Raw genomic sequence first — 13,158 nt, forward strand, 5'->3', positions numbered from 1 at the left:
TTGGAGAGATCCGAAGCACAAGAAGGATACCGTTGCTGGCTTTGAAGGTGGAGGGGGCCGTGAGAAGTGATCTGTGAAGGTCTCCCTGAGAGTGACTCCCCCCACAAAAAAAGCCAGAATGGAAATGGGCACTTCAGTCCAACAGCTGCAGGGAACTGAACCCGCCAAGACCTTGAATGAGCTTGGAGGTGGTGTCTTCCCAAGAGCCTCGAGACAAGAGCCCAGCCCAGCCAACACCTTCAGTTTGGCCTTGTGGGACCCTGAGCAGAAAACCCAGTCAAGTCCACCCAAACTTGGACCTAAAGAACGTGAGCTAACAAATAGGTGTTGCTTTAAGCCTCTGGGTGTGGGGTAATTTGCTACAGGGCAATAGAAAGGAACACAGGTATTAGGGGGCAGAGCATTCCCTGGGCTGTCGGGGGTTCCCGGAGGAATAGGAGAGGATCCCTGCCCTGAGAAGCTCACATCCTGCCATCACCAGTAAATGGTTGCATGTGGATTTGAAATAGTAGAGCGGCGTTGCAGATGAGATAATTATGAATGCATTCTTGATGAGGAAAATGTGAAAAAGAAAGGCCTTCTTTCTAGGGCAAGAATTTTAGAGGGAAGGGGAAGGAGAAGCGCTTTCTGATACATTTCATCTCGTGACTTCACTTTCATGTTCATCTCCAAGCATTTGCAACAAGTCAAAACCTTGAATGTGACTCAGGCAGTGCTCCTGGGGTAGCATTAATCCGGTGCAGCTCAGACCAGAGCAGCATGAGTTCAGCCAGCTGCTCCACTCGGGCCCCCAGAGGGTTTCTTTAGAATGGAGCTTTCCCACTCCGCCCAAGCATTAACTCCCCCTTCCCAAAGCTGAGTGAGCTTTTACTTTTTGTGAACATGTCCCGCTGAACCAGGGACTGCATTGCTAGCACACCCTGTTCTTCTGAGAGGCTCTTGGAGAACTGCCCCCTACCTCTAAAGACAAAATGGAGACCTGTCCAGGAGCAGAGGGGCCCGAGCGAGGGACAGGAGAGCTAGGTGACCTCGAATCTAGCAGAGTTTCTCCATCTTCCTAGGGTGAGATCCATCTCTCACTCTGATTCCCTCTGAGATCACCTGTAAAGAGGGACCATATGTATATAGCCTATCATCCGAACCTGGACACTTTGGGAGTGAAAAGAGGCCCTACTAATAACTATGCTGGGACATTGGGCAAAAGCCAGGACGGGCAGGTGTGGTCATTCTAACCATGCCCGCCCTGAGGGGTGCTGCTCCTTCCATAACTCCATCCAAATATAGACATAAATCCATTCCAGTGATGTCCGAGGAATGGCTGAGACAGGCTAGCATAATCTGCAGGTCTCTGTTAAATCAGAGGGAAAAACTGAAAAGCAGGAAACACACACACAGTTAAGAATTACAAGGAAAAAATCCTTGCATTTTCCTAGTCTAGGTTTCTGATCCTGAAGCAGCTACGGGCTGGCAACGATCCCCTGCAGATGGCTGACCTCTTGTCCCCCTGCCTGCCCATCTGCTTCCGTTTGGTGGCTGCTATCTTAGCATCTGCTGAGGGATATGGCCTCCCAGTTCCCCTGAGCAATCGCTGCTGTGACGAGCACAGACTCTAGTTCAGATCGTGACTCCCCACTCCCCAGTGATGAGACCCATCTTGGCTGAATTATTCAGTACCTCTGGGCTTCAGTTTCCCTATGGGAACAATACAACCTACCCAGGGGCTAGCAAGGAGGGGGTGGTGTTGTGAGTTTCTGCCCAGGGTGCCAGGAATAAAGGGCTGCATTGTTTATAGAGAATTAAAAAACAATAACAAAGCCTACTAAAAGTTCATCTGCTTTTTATTATCACCCTGTACCAGCAGTTCTCGGCAATATCAGTGATAAAATATTTCTCCCCTCTGAGGCTGGTGACTCCCGATGCCCTTTTTCCTTCTCCCCACTCTACCTTGGTACACCACTCTGACCTAATTCCCGGGGTTGTGATGTAGATCAAACAAATAATGCATAGAAAATGTTTAATAATATTTTATGATAATAACTGGTCCTTCCTCAAATCCTCTAAAAGTGAATCCCTTGTCTTTCCTTTTCTGTCAGAGGCCAGAGATTGTTGTATTGGTCTGGGCTATTTGGCTGCAAGTAACAGAAACTAAAATTGAACTACTTTAGGCATTAAAGAGGGAACTTATTGGCATCAATGATTTGAACACTGCGAAGGAACTCTTCCACTGGTTTATGTCTTCACTGCTTTCTTAGAGTCAGCTTCATTGTCTTAGATCCAATTCTCCATGAAACTGGAATCATGGCTGCTGAAAAAGCTGTGCTCAGATTCCTAAAGAAAAAGGGGAGAGGTAGAAATGGTCACATTTTGCCTATGGAGGATTCTGATTGGCCTGGCTGGACCATGTCCTAGCCTTGGAGCCAGTCACTATGGACAGAGGAGGAGTGAGGTCCAGTGATTGGTCCAGCTTGTGTCAGGTTGCCCAGCCCTCACCCATTCACTGTGGGCACAGGGTGGATGAGGTGCTATGATTGGCCTAGCTTGTGTCAGGTACCCAACACTCAACCAATCACTACATCCCAGGAGATGGGATCTTATAAGATGGCAGCTTCTTGTTTGACTTCCATAATAAAGGAATAGCACAAGGTAACCAACAAGGTCCTACTGTATAGCACGGGGAACTCTACCCAATATTCTGTGATAACCTACATGAGAAAAGAATCTAAAAAAGAATGAGTATATGTATATGTACAGCTGAATCACTTTGCTCTACACCTGAAACTAACACAACAACGTTGTAAATCAACTATACTTCGATAAAATTAAAATATTTTTTTAAAAAAAGGAATAACACAAGAACATTGTGGTGGGGGAGGTTCTGGGTGGATAGAGGAGCAGTTGTCCTTAGCAGCTCTACTGCCCATTCAGAGACCCCCGCTTCTGGTTTGAGAAGAAAATAGCTTGGCTACAACTTCAGAATTGGTATATTTGTACCCTCAGTTGTGTCCAAACACCTGCCAGAGATAATGAAAAATAGGAAAATGTACCCACCTTCGGTAGCAGAAGGCCCATTCTCTCCCAGGCTCAGTAGCTGTAGCTCGTGCTCTGGAGTTTGTTCTGGAACAGGGCTCGTGCACTCTGCTTAGGTTCCTCTGCTGTGGGGTATTTGTTCCTGTGTGCACAGCTGCTGGAATGGCTGGGCTCAGCCTTTTGAGAATGAGAACGCATTGTCACTGGAACAGCAACCAAAGTCTCTTCTAGCCCCTGGGCTCCCATTTCAGGGGCCACACATTTTTGGAAGGACATCAAATATTGTCCATCATGGAGCCGTCGCTTTGCTTTTGTTGCTAATCATTTTCTCTTGTTTTCCTCCTTTTCAAACCAAGATAAGATGTTTCCAGTTTTCTTAAGGATTCTTTTGATGAAATAGTTCTAATTTATATTTGTATTTCTGTTATAGCCTGGGGAGCTGTTTTATGAGCACAAAGCCTTCTTTTGTGATCTTATCCAAGACAAACTTCTGATTCTTCTTTTATCAAAAAGTTACTACTGACCAAAATACTACTTAAAAATCAGCTTACTGAAAACAATTATAGAAGGGCCCTCTGCCCATAGAAAAAGGTGCTCTGTTGTTAGACTCTTTATAATCATTCTTCTTCTAAAGTAGGAGTCAGCAAAATGTTTTTTGTAAAGGGCCAGATAATGAATATTTTTGGCTTTGTGAGCCATATTGTCTCTTTCACAGCTACTCAATTCTACTGTCCTAGCATGGAGGTGGCCATGGGCAGTACATAAGTGAATGGCCATGGCTGTGTTCCAATAAATATTTAAAAACCAGAGAGTGAGCCAGCTTTGGGTCATAGGTCAGAGTTTGCCAACTCCTGTTCTGAAGCATCTTATGCTTTTTCACTGTCTTTTAAAAAGTATAGTTAAAATCCAGGATGTGTCATAATTCTTCTTTCCATTTCATGGAGCAGAAACACTGAATGTTGGTCAATGTGTTAACTGTAGGGTTCACTAGGACCTGGCATTAAGAACCTTGAGAAAATGTTTTTCATTTGATGCAGTAATTCCATTTTCAGGAATCTGTCCTAAGTTGATATGGCTATTGTTTTCTCTGTAGTTATTTACCACAGTATTATTTGCCACGTAAAAAACCTGGGAACAACTTAAGGTCCCGTGGTAAATTGTCTGCTCAAAATAATATCACAGAGCCTTTCAAATAATATGTATGATTAAATCCTTTATGAGTTTATGTTGTAATATAAAGTGGAAAAATATATACCATGAAACCTCATTTAATTAAAAGAAAAGAGCAGGCATGCATAGAAAAAGATTGACAGGAAATACACCGAAGTATTAATCGTTTTTTCTCTAGAGAGGAAGATTATCTGAGTTTTTTACTGCGTGTGTGGTGTGTGTGTTTGATTTTTCTAAAAAGACCACTTTAGTTCTAGAATTTTAAAGAAGTATTTTAAGGAGAAAAGTAGTTCTTCAACCTTTTAGCCTGAGACAGTGTAGTATGCATTATTCTAGAATCTTCCTTAGAGAAGCCAAGGGGCAGGGGCTGGGTTGACTGTAGGAGAGCCTCTCAGACCTGTGCTCTGTAGCCCAGGACAGTCATCTTAGGGCACACAGAGTGGCTGCCTGGGGTCTGCCAGTCATTTATATGGTAATTCTCGAAGCGGATTATTGAGCTCTTATGTGTAAGTCTTCGAATCCCCACAGAACCTTCAAAGTAGGCAGGTCTGACCCTGCTTTCCAGCTAAAGGGACTGAGACAGAGAGAAGGGAAGTGACCTGCTCCTCTCCCACAATTGCACCTGCAGGATCTGTGTCTCCCATCCTTCCCAGCCTTTCTCTTTGAAACAGCGCACTTCAGGTTTGGGACGTGTTATTCACTCACTGATGGTTCTGCTTTGTACATCAAATTCAGAAAAAACATGTGCTTCCACTGCTGCTGGTTGCGTTGGAAGATTTCTGGGGCTTGTTCGGAAAAGTGGGCCATTGTGTAACGTGAGACCTGCCTGCTCTGGTGACCGGCTGGGTGCGAGTGCTCAGAGAGAAGCTCATGGCTTCTGTACTGAAAGCAGGAAGAGCTGATGGGTTGGGAGGCTTAGGCACTGGACTCTCTGAATTCAAAGAACTGGTGAAGTGGGAGGGCCAGAGTGAAAGGACTAGCGGGTGTGAAATTTGTGATCCAGAAGGGGATGTTTGAATGTAAAATCTCCAAGGGAGCAGTTGTAGATGCCTGTGAGTTCCAGCATACGGTGGTGGGCGTGGAGTCTGCCATGGAGTGGGGGGAACATACTCAGAGTTGAGGAGGGCAAGTACTGAGGCAGGGATGTTAGGTGAGTCCTCCACATGGATGCTGAACCCATCCATGGTGACAGCAGGTCTTGGGGTGAAGAGAAGGACTATGAGTGATGTGCTAACATCTAAAAATGAAAGAGGAGCAGTGACCAGGAGGTTTGAAGACTACAGAGAACGGGGGGGAGAGGGATAGTTAGGGAGTTTGGGATTGACATGTACACACTGCTATATTTAAAATGGGTAACCCGTAAGAGTCTACTGTGTAGCACAGGGAACTCTGCTCAATATTATGTAACAACCTAAATGGGAAAAGAATTTGAAAAAGAATAGATACATGTATATGTATAACTGAATCACTTTGCTGTACACCTGAAACTAACACAACATTGTTAATCAACTATACTCCAATATAAAATAAAACGTTTTTAAAAACTACTGTAAAAAAAAAAAATAGGGCTTGCAGGTGAACGAGGCTGACATGGTCAGTCTGGAAGGAGCCTGGGGTCATATGAGAGGAGTGCTGGTTTGGAAGGGCTCTGGGGGCCCAGGAAGATGGCACGCCTACCTCTGACCCCGTAGCATATGGGATGTGAGAGAACAAGTCTCTTCTCCAGAAGAAATGCTGCCAGGGGAGCAAGCAGGTCAGGCTGGACTGTTAGGTCAGGGGGGCTGGGGAAAGGCCCTCAGCTTCTGAAACGAGCTGAGGATATAGGAGTTTGTTTATTTCAGAGTGTGTGTTCCAGAGGGCACCTAGAGGAGATGAGGGAGGAGGGGAACGGGAGGCTTGGATCGTCGTGGTTGAAGAGGACAGAGAGTAGAGAGAGGTGACCAGGGTGGCCGGGAGTTTAGGCACCGGCCAAAGGAAAGCAGGATGGGAATCACGGTGACACCAGCCAGTGACAGGATTACAAAGGAGCGAGTCCTCCTGACCCAGTGGATGAGGTTGGGGGTCAAGGGAGATTCTGGAAGGGGTCAGCTTTGGCCTGGTTGATTGTGTTTCTAGGGACCCACTGGGAACCAGTCCTAGAAGTCCAGACCCATGTTTCTAAGCAGACCAAGGTTTCTGTGGGTCAGGAAAGAAGGTCAAGAGCGGTAGAAATAGCAGCTGTGTCTCCATGCTTGCTTCTCTTCTGGGGAGCCCCATTGTAAGTAAGCTCGGCACCCAGTTGCCATGGGATGGAGCGTGATTCTCAGTCCGTTACACTGGGACTCACTGCCCAGAGCCGGGGGTCGGCCCCCTACCTTCATACGTCTCCCCTGCTATTAAATTTGTCAAAAATCCAATTTCCATAAGCCTTTCAGGAACACACCTACTGCATAAAGTAGGCATGCTTTCCATTCCCAAGGAGCCTGGAATGGGGGTTCGTTGTGCCTGAGGAAATTGGAGAAGCACACGGAGAAATAAACGCTGAAGCTGTTGCCCCTCAGGGTCAGGACAGCAGACCGTGGAAATGTGTTTTTTCATTTCCTCATGTTCCAGGGCTCATGTGCTTCGCAGCTGTGATTTATTTTCACAGCACACTCTGGAATTTGACAGACTTTCATGCTGGCCTGCTTCACAGCTGAAACCATTTGCCATTTGGTAGATGATGAAGCAAGTGACAATTTCCACTGAAACAGCCCTAAAAACAAGACGTCTGTGAGTGAGACAGACAGGTGTCAAACGCTGGCGGGCCTCCTCCGTGCGGGATGGTGCCAGAGCTCCCAGCAGACAGAGAGCCGGGCGACGGGCTTGAACTGTGGGGTGCACCTCCTGCTTAAAGATGCGTGGCTCTGTAGTGGGCATGATGGTGATTACCGGTGTTCGGAGGGCTGCTCACCCCGCACCCTACAGGGCCCTGGTCCACGTGGGGAGCGAAGGCTGCAGTGTCCCAGCTGCTGCTGCAGGTGCTGGGGAAGGAGAGTTGACGCCCCTTCCGAAACCCTGCGTGCCGCCCCTGCTTCCTCCCCTCTGCTCGAAGAAGTGGGAGTCACTTGGGTGGGGGGGGGGGCGTTGCCTTCTTCAAGGACCTTTCAATTTCAAGTGATAGAAACCCATTCAGCTACTTACTGCAAAGGTGTGGCTCTCTGACCACTTTCTTACTCTGACGTTATTTTGTTCCTAGCACGTATTTCCTCCCGACGCACTCTCCTCCTGTCTTCTCCCTTCCCTCCTGCTCTTTGGTTTTTGCTGTCTATTCACGCGCTGGAATATAATGGCCTTTGCCTGTTTAACTTTCTGTGCTTATATTGGTGCTTACATATTGTAGGTGTTTAATAAATATGTATTAAATGATGGCAAGATGACACCTTGGGTAGATTGTGACAATAAATAGGAGTTAGTCAGGCAAAGGGAAGGGAGGTCCCAAGGCAGCTGCAGGGAAGGCCCAGAGCTGAGAGGTGAGAGCAGCCCCTGGGGACCCATAATGAGTCATTGTATGCCAGGGAGGGAGCTGAGCGGTGGTGGGTGACTGGTCAGCAGGAGGGGGTGACAGGTAGAGTGAGGTGAGCAGAGACCAGATCTTGGGGGACCTTTAAATGCCATGCGGCACGCGGGATCTTAGTACCCGATCAGAGATTGAACCCACGCCCCCCGCAGTGGAAGCGCAGAGTCTTAACCGCTGGACCCCCAGGGAAGTCCCACTGGGGGACCTTTGATACTGGGCTGCAGGACTTGGATTTTATCGGGAATCCATCGTGGGAAGCATGAAGGGTTTTCAAGGAGGAGTGTGACAGGATCATTTGTTTGAAGTCTGCTGAGAAACTCACCCTTATTGCTCTCCTTCTGTGTGCAGATCACTTGTGTAGGTGTTGTATCACAATGATCCTGAAAGTGAGATCCTACTCCTCCATTTTGCAGGAATAAAACTGTGGACTAGAGAAGCTAAGTGCTGGGGGTCACACAAGGCATAGAACCATTGTCATTTCTGTGTTTTAAGTAAAGACTTCCGGTAGCTGTGCAGAAGCCTGATTGAAGGGGGCAAGGCTGTTGCAGCACTCCATCCAGGGGAACAGCGAGGGCAGATCTAAGTAGTAGCAGTGCAGATGGACGTGCATAGACCAAGGTGTACAGGAGGGAGAGTTGACAGAATGTTAGTAATTGACCAGATGTTGGAGTGAGTTTTTCAGATTCACTATTTAATAAGCAGTTATAGAGCACTTTCTATGAGCCATGCTCACTTTACAGCATTAACCCATTTAATCCTCACAACAACCACCTGAGCAAAGTGCTATTATTATCCTCGTTTTACAGACGAAGAAGCTGAAGCACAGAGATGTTAGGTAACTTGCCCAGGGTCACACAGTAAGTGAAGGAGGCAGGATTTAAAGCTAGGTCCACGCTCTTAGCTATTAGATTTCTAGATGGAGCAACTGAGTAGTGGTAGTGCCAACGACCAAGGTAGGAAACTACGGAAAAGGCAGCTCTGGATGCTTTGAACAGGAGGACGGATTTGGTTTTGCACCTGTGGAGTTTAAGGTGTCTGAGATGCCCAAGAGACAGTTGGACACAGAGGAGCTTCCCAGAGGTCTGGCTGGAGATGACATCTTGGTGTCATCGGCATGTAGGGCGTAGGGGAGCCAGAACATTACTAGAGGGTCCTGGGGAGAGTGAGAGAGAAAAGGACCAACCCCCCCACACCCCAGGAGTGCCAGGCTGGGCTGAGGAGAAAGAGCTACCACAAGGGCTGAGAACCAGCAAAGGAGAAGCAGGAGAAAGTGGTGTCCTGGGGTAAGAATGTTCCAAGGAGGAGGGACTGGCCAAGGTCAGGGGTGAAAGCAAGAGCAACTGAATAGTGTGTATTGAATGTGGCAACAAACAGGGACCCTGTGGTCTAGGCTGGAGCAGCCTTGTGAGCTGTAGAGAAGGCAGAGTGCAGGGGCCAAGCCATCAGGAGGAGAGGGGCGGGAGACAGTGCACGTGGACAGGACGCTCTGACTGCGGGGGTTAGGGGGAGGATGGGAACTTCAGAAGTTGGGGGACAGGACGGGAACTTCCAAGAAGGATTTTTTATTTGTTCCCCACCCCACCCTGAGACACTCATGATGAAAGATACTTGATGATGTTTGAATACTGGAAGGAGCGGATGGTAGGGAGGGGAGAAGTTAGAAATAACTGGGTTGGAGGGCTCTGGCTGATGGAACAAAGCCCATTGTGGGTGGGGAGGACGCACTGAGATTCAGCATTTCTTCCTCTGAGATGAGAGCACAGCAGGTGATGGGTGCAGATGCGTGTGTGTTTTAACGTAGGGACAGGGAAACAAGGAGGTAACAATCCATTTATACTAGCATGTTACTTAATGCCAATTGTGTTGAAAAGTCCTCTTATGGATGGGTAAAAACAACTCAGTTCAACTAGCAAGCGTATACAGTCGAGCCTCAGTATCCTTGCAGATTAGTTCCAGTACCCGCCACAGATACCAAAGTCCACGGATGCTCAGGTCTCTTATATAAAACAGTGTAGTATTTGCATGTGGGATCTTAGTTCCCCGACCAGGGATCGAACCCACATCTTCTGCATTGGAAGCGTGGGGTCCTAACCACTGGACTGCCAGGGAAGTCCCCCTCCTGTATACTTTAAATCATCTCTAGATTACTTGTAACACCTATATGTAATAACAATATAAATGCTATGTAAATAGTTAATTCAAGTTTCGCTTTTTGGAAATTTCTGGAATTTTTCCCCCCCAATATTTCCCATCCATGGTTGGTTGAATCTGGGAACGCAGAACCCATGAAATACGGAGGGCTGATTGTACACTGAATCAGACACCATAAGTGGTGCTAGGACACAACATTTTAAACTTGATTCCTTTCTTCAAGGCACAGAGCTCAAGGTCAAGGAAAATGAACATGTAATTAAACCATTACGATACATTGTGGAAAGTGTTATAAATGTCTGTTTCTTCCACCAGACATGGTGGTAGACATGATCTTGCACATATGTGCATCCCCTAAGCCTCACAAGATGCCTGTCTCATGAAAAGCATTTGATAAATACTGAAGGAAGGAATGAAGGAGGAAGGGAGGGAGAGAGGGAGGAAGGGAGAAGAAGGAAGAAAAGGACATGAAGCTCTGCCTGAAGGACTTAGAAAAGATTTCCCAGAGGTTGTGACATGTGAACTGGTGCTGAAGGATGAGTAGCAGTTCACCGGGATGACAGTTCATGTGGAACAGAGAGAGAATTCCTGGCAGAAAGGACCATATCTGCAAATGTGTGAGGGTACAAGGCACTTATAGATATGCCTGCCTGGTGAGTGCTTTGATGAGGCCACGGTCCAGAGCTGCTCTCTGTACTGCAGGGAAGCCTCTGACCACATATGGTTACTAAGCACCAGAAACGGGGCCAGTCGGAATTGAGATATGCTCTACATGTAAAATACACACCAATTTCAAAGACTTAGTATGAGAAAATGTGAAATACTCCATTAGTAATTTTTGCAGGGATTACATGTCGAAAGGATAATGTTTTGGATATATTATTAAAAGTAATTTTGGGCTTCCCTGGTGGCGCAGTGGTTGAGAGTCCGCCTGCCGATGCAGGGGACACGGGTTCGCGCCCCGGTCCGGGAAGATTCCACATGCCTTGGAGAGGCTGGGCCCGAGAGCCATGGCCACTGAGCCTGCGCGTCCGGAGCCTGTGCTCCACAACAGGAGAGGCCACAACAGTGAGAGGCCCACATACCACAAAAAAAAAAAAAAAAAAGTAATTTTACCTGCTTCTTTTAACTGTTTAAAAATGCTCCTGCTAGAACATTTAAAATTACATAGATGGCTCTTAGTATGTTTCTCTTGGACAGGGTACTAGGAAATGTAGGGGAAATGAGGTTGAGTGGCAGGCAGGGGTCAAATCATGGACTCTGTAAGGACCTCCTGTAAGCAATGCCGTTTTTAAAAAATTTTTATTTTATATTGGAGTATAGTTGATTTACAATGTTGTGTTAGTTTCAGGTGTGCAGCAAAGTGATTCAGTTATACATATACATATATATATATATATATATATATATATATATTTTCTTTTTCAGATTCTTTTCCCGTATAGGTTATTACAAGAGTATTCAGTAGAGTCCCCTGTGCTGTACACACTCCTGTATATAAAATAGATAATCAACAGGGACCTACCATATAGCAATGCAGTTTTAAGCCAAGGCGGGCACAGTCAGATGCGTGTTGTCTAGACAGCTGTCAGCTGTGTGAAAGGTGGACTGAGGAGAGAGGATGCTGGGGGTTGGAAGTGAGTGAGTCTCCCTCGAGGAATGATGAGCCAGACGAGATGGACCGACTGAGTGTGCGGGAGGCAAGGGAGAGGAAGGTAAGATGACATCTAGAATTCTGGCTTTGATTGCCGTTGGATGGAGATGCTTTTGCGCGTATCTGGGGAGAAGTGGGTGATGCTGCCTTCGAGGTATACAGTCAGCTGCTGGTGGTTTAGATCTTGGTGCTGGAGCTGTAGACGTAGGGTCATTAGGATAGAGGTGATCATGAAAACCTCGGAGTGGATAAAATCGCATAGAGGATGCATAGAACAAGAAGAGAAGATGGCTGAGGTTGGAGCCCCTGGGGGATGAAGGGGCAGACACGAGGAGAGTGGAGAGTGCTTGTCAGAAGCCAAGGGGAGGGGGATTTTTGAGAATCACTGTGCCGTTGAGTAAAGTTCTGCCAAGCAGTCAGATGAGTCAAAGAGAGAACGTGTTTTGGATTTAGCAATAAGAAAGTTGTTGGTGACCCTGGTGAATGCCGTTCCCATGAAGCAGTGGGGGAGAAAGCCGAATTGGAGGGACTGGTGGTGATGGAATTGAACAATGCAGAGGCAGCAAGTGTGGACCACTCTTTGAAGAAAACAAGGCATTTGACTTGTGTGGATTTCATTGCTTAAAGAATGTTGGGAATTCCAAGAAACAAATGACTTGCGATTTGTGTTGCCCCCTGTGTTTTCATTTGCAGAGCTCTCCCTGCACCTGCACCACCCCCCCAATCAAAGGCAGAGACTTATGCAAATGTCCTTCTCTCTCTCTCTCTCTCTCTCTCTCTCTCTCTCTCTCTCTCTCAGGCCGGATCTTGGACCTGAAGACTGGGACGGTCAAGAAAGAAGGGCAGCAGTCATCCATGAGGATGTGCATGGGCTCCCGGAGGTCCTTCATCTGCAGGATGAGGTCTGTTTGGGGGAACAGTGGGCTGGGCTCTGATGGGGTTGCTCCCTTCTCACCTCCGCTGACAGTCCTGGTGGGCTGTAAGATCACACCTTCACTCTGGTGATGGCATCTGACTGCAGCATGTAAGCCTCCTCCTTCTTGGTCTGTCTCACCTGTAAATGGAGAAGATGAGTCGACAGTTGGACATATAGTTCAGGAATTCACGGGCGAGTTTGGGGCTGAAGACATAGAGTCAGGGATTGACGACAGTGAGGTGTATCTAAAGCCCTGAGACCGCATGAGATCACCTGGGAAATGAGTGTTGCTAGAGAAGAGCTCTGAGCTCAGGCCACCCCTGCACCAGGGAGGCAAGGAAGAACCGGCAGAGACTGAGAAGGAGCGGCTGGGCAGATGGCAGGGAACAAGAGAGGGAGAAGGAAGTTTCCAGGAGGAAGGCGTGGTCCACTACCAGATGCTGCTGCTGATTCCCAGATACGAGGACTGAGGATCCATCACTGGACCCCAGAGGGAGAAGCAGCGGCAGCTGGAACTGCAGGCAGGTGAGCGAGGCGGGCGTCCTCCTCTCCTCCAGGAAAGAAGTCGGTCCCCGCTGGCCCGGGCACGTGCTCTCCCAGGCTCTTCTTGAGCACTTTTCCCGACAAGGCCACCCAAGTCCACACCAATCCTGATTCAGCTCCAGCGCCTCCTGCCCTCTCCGACCTCCTCCCCCCCCCGCC

The sequence above is a fragment of the Delphinapterus leucas genome, chromosome 2 (assembly GCF_059928025.1).
Source record: "Delphinapterus leucas isolate spDelLeu-1000000601 "Yukka" chromosome 2, BTC_Dleu_Yukka2, whole genome shotgun sequence".
NCBI classification, from domain to species: domain Eukaryota; kingdom Metazoa; phylum Chordata; class Mammalia; order Artiodactyla; family Monodontidae; genus Delphinapterus; species Delphinapterus leucas.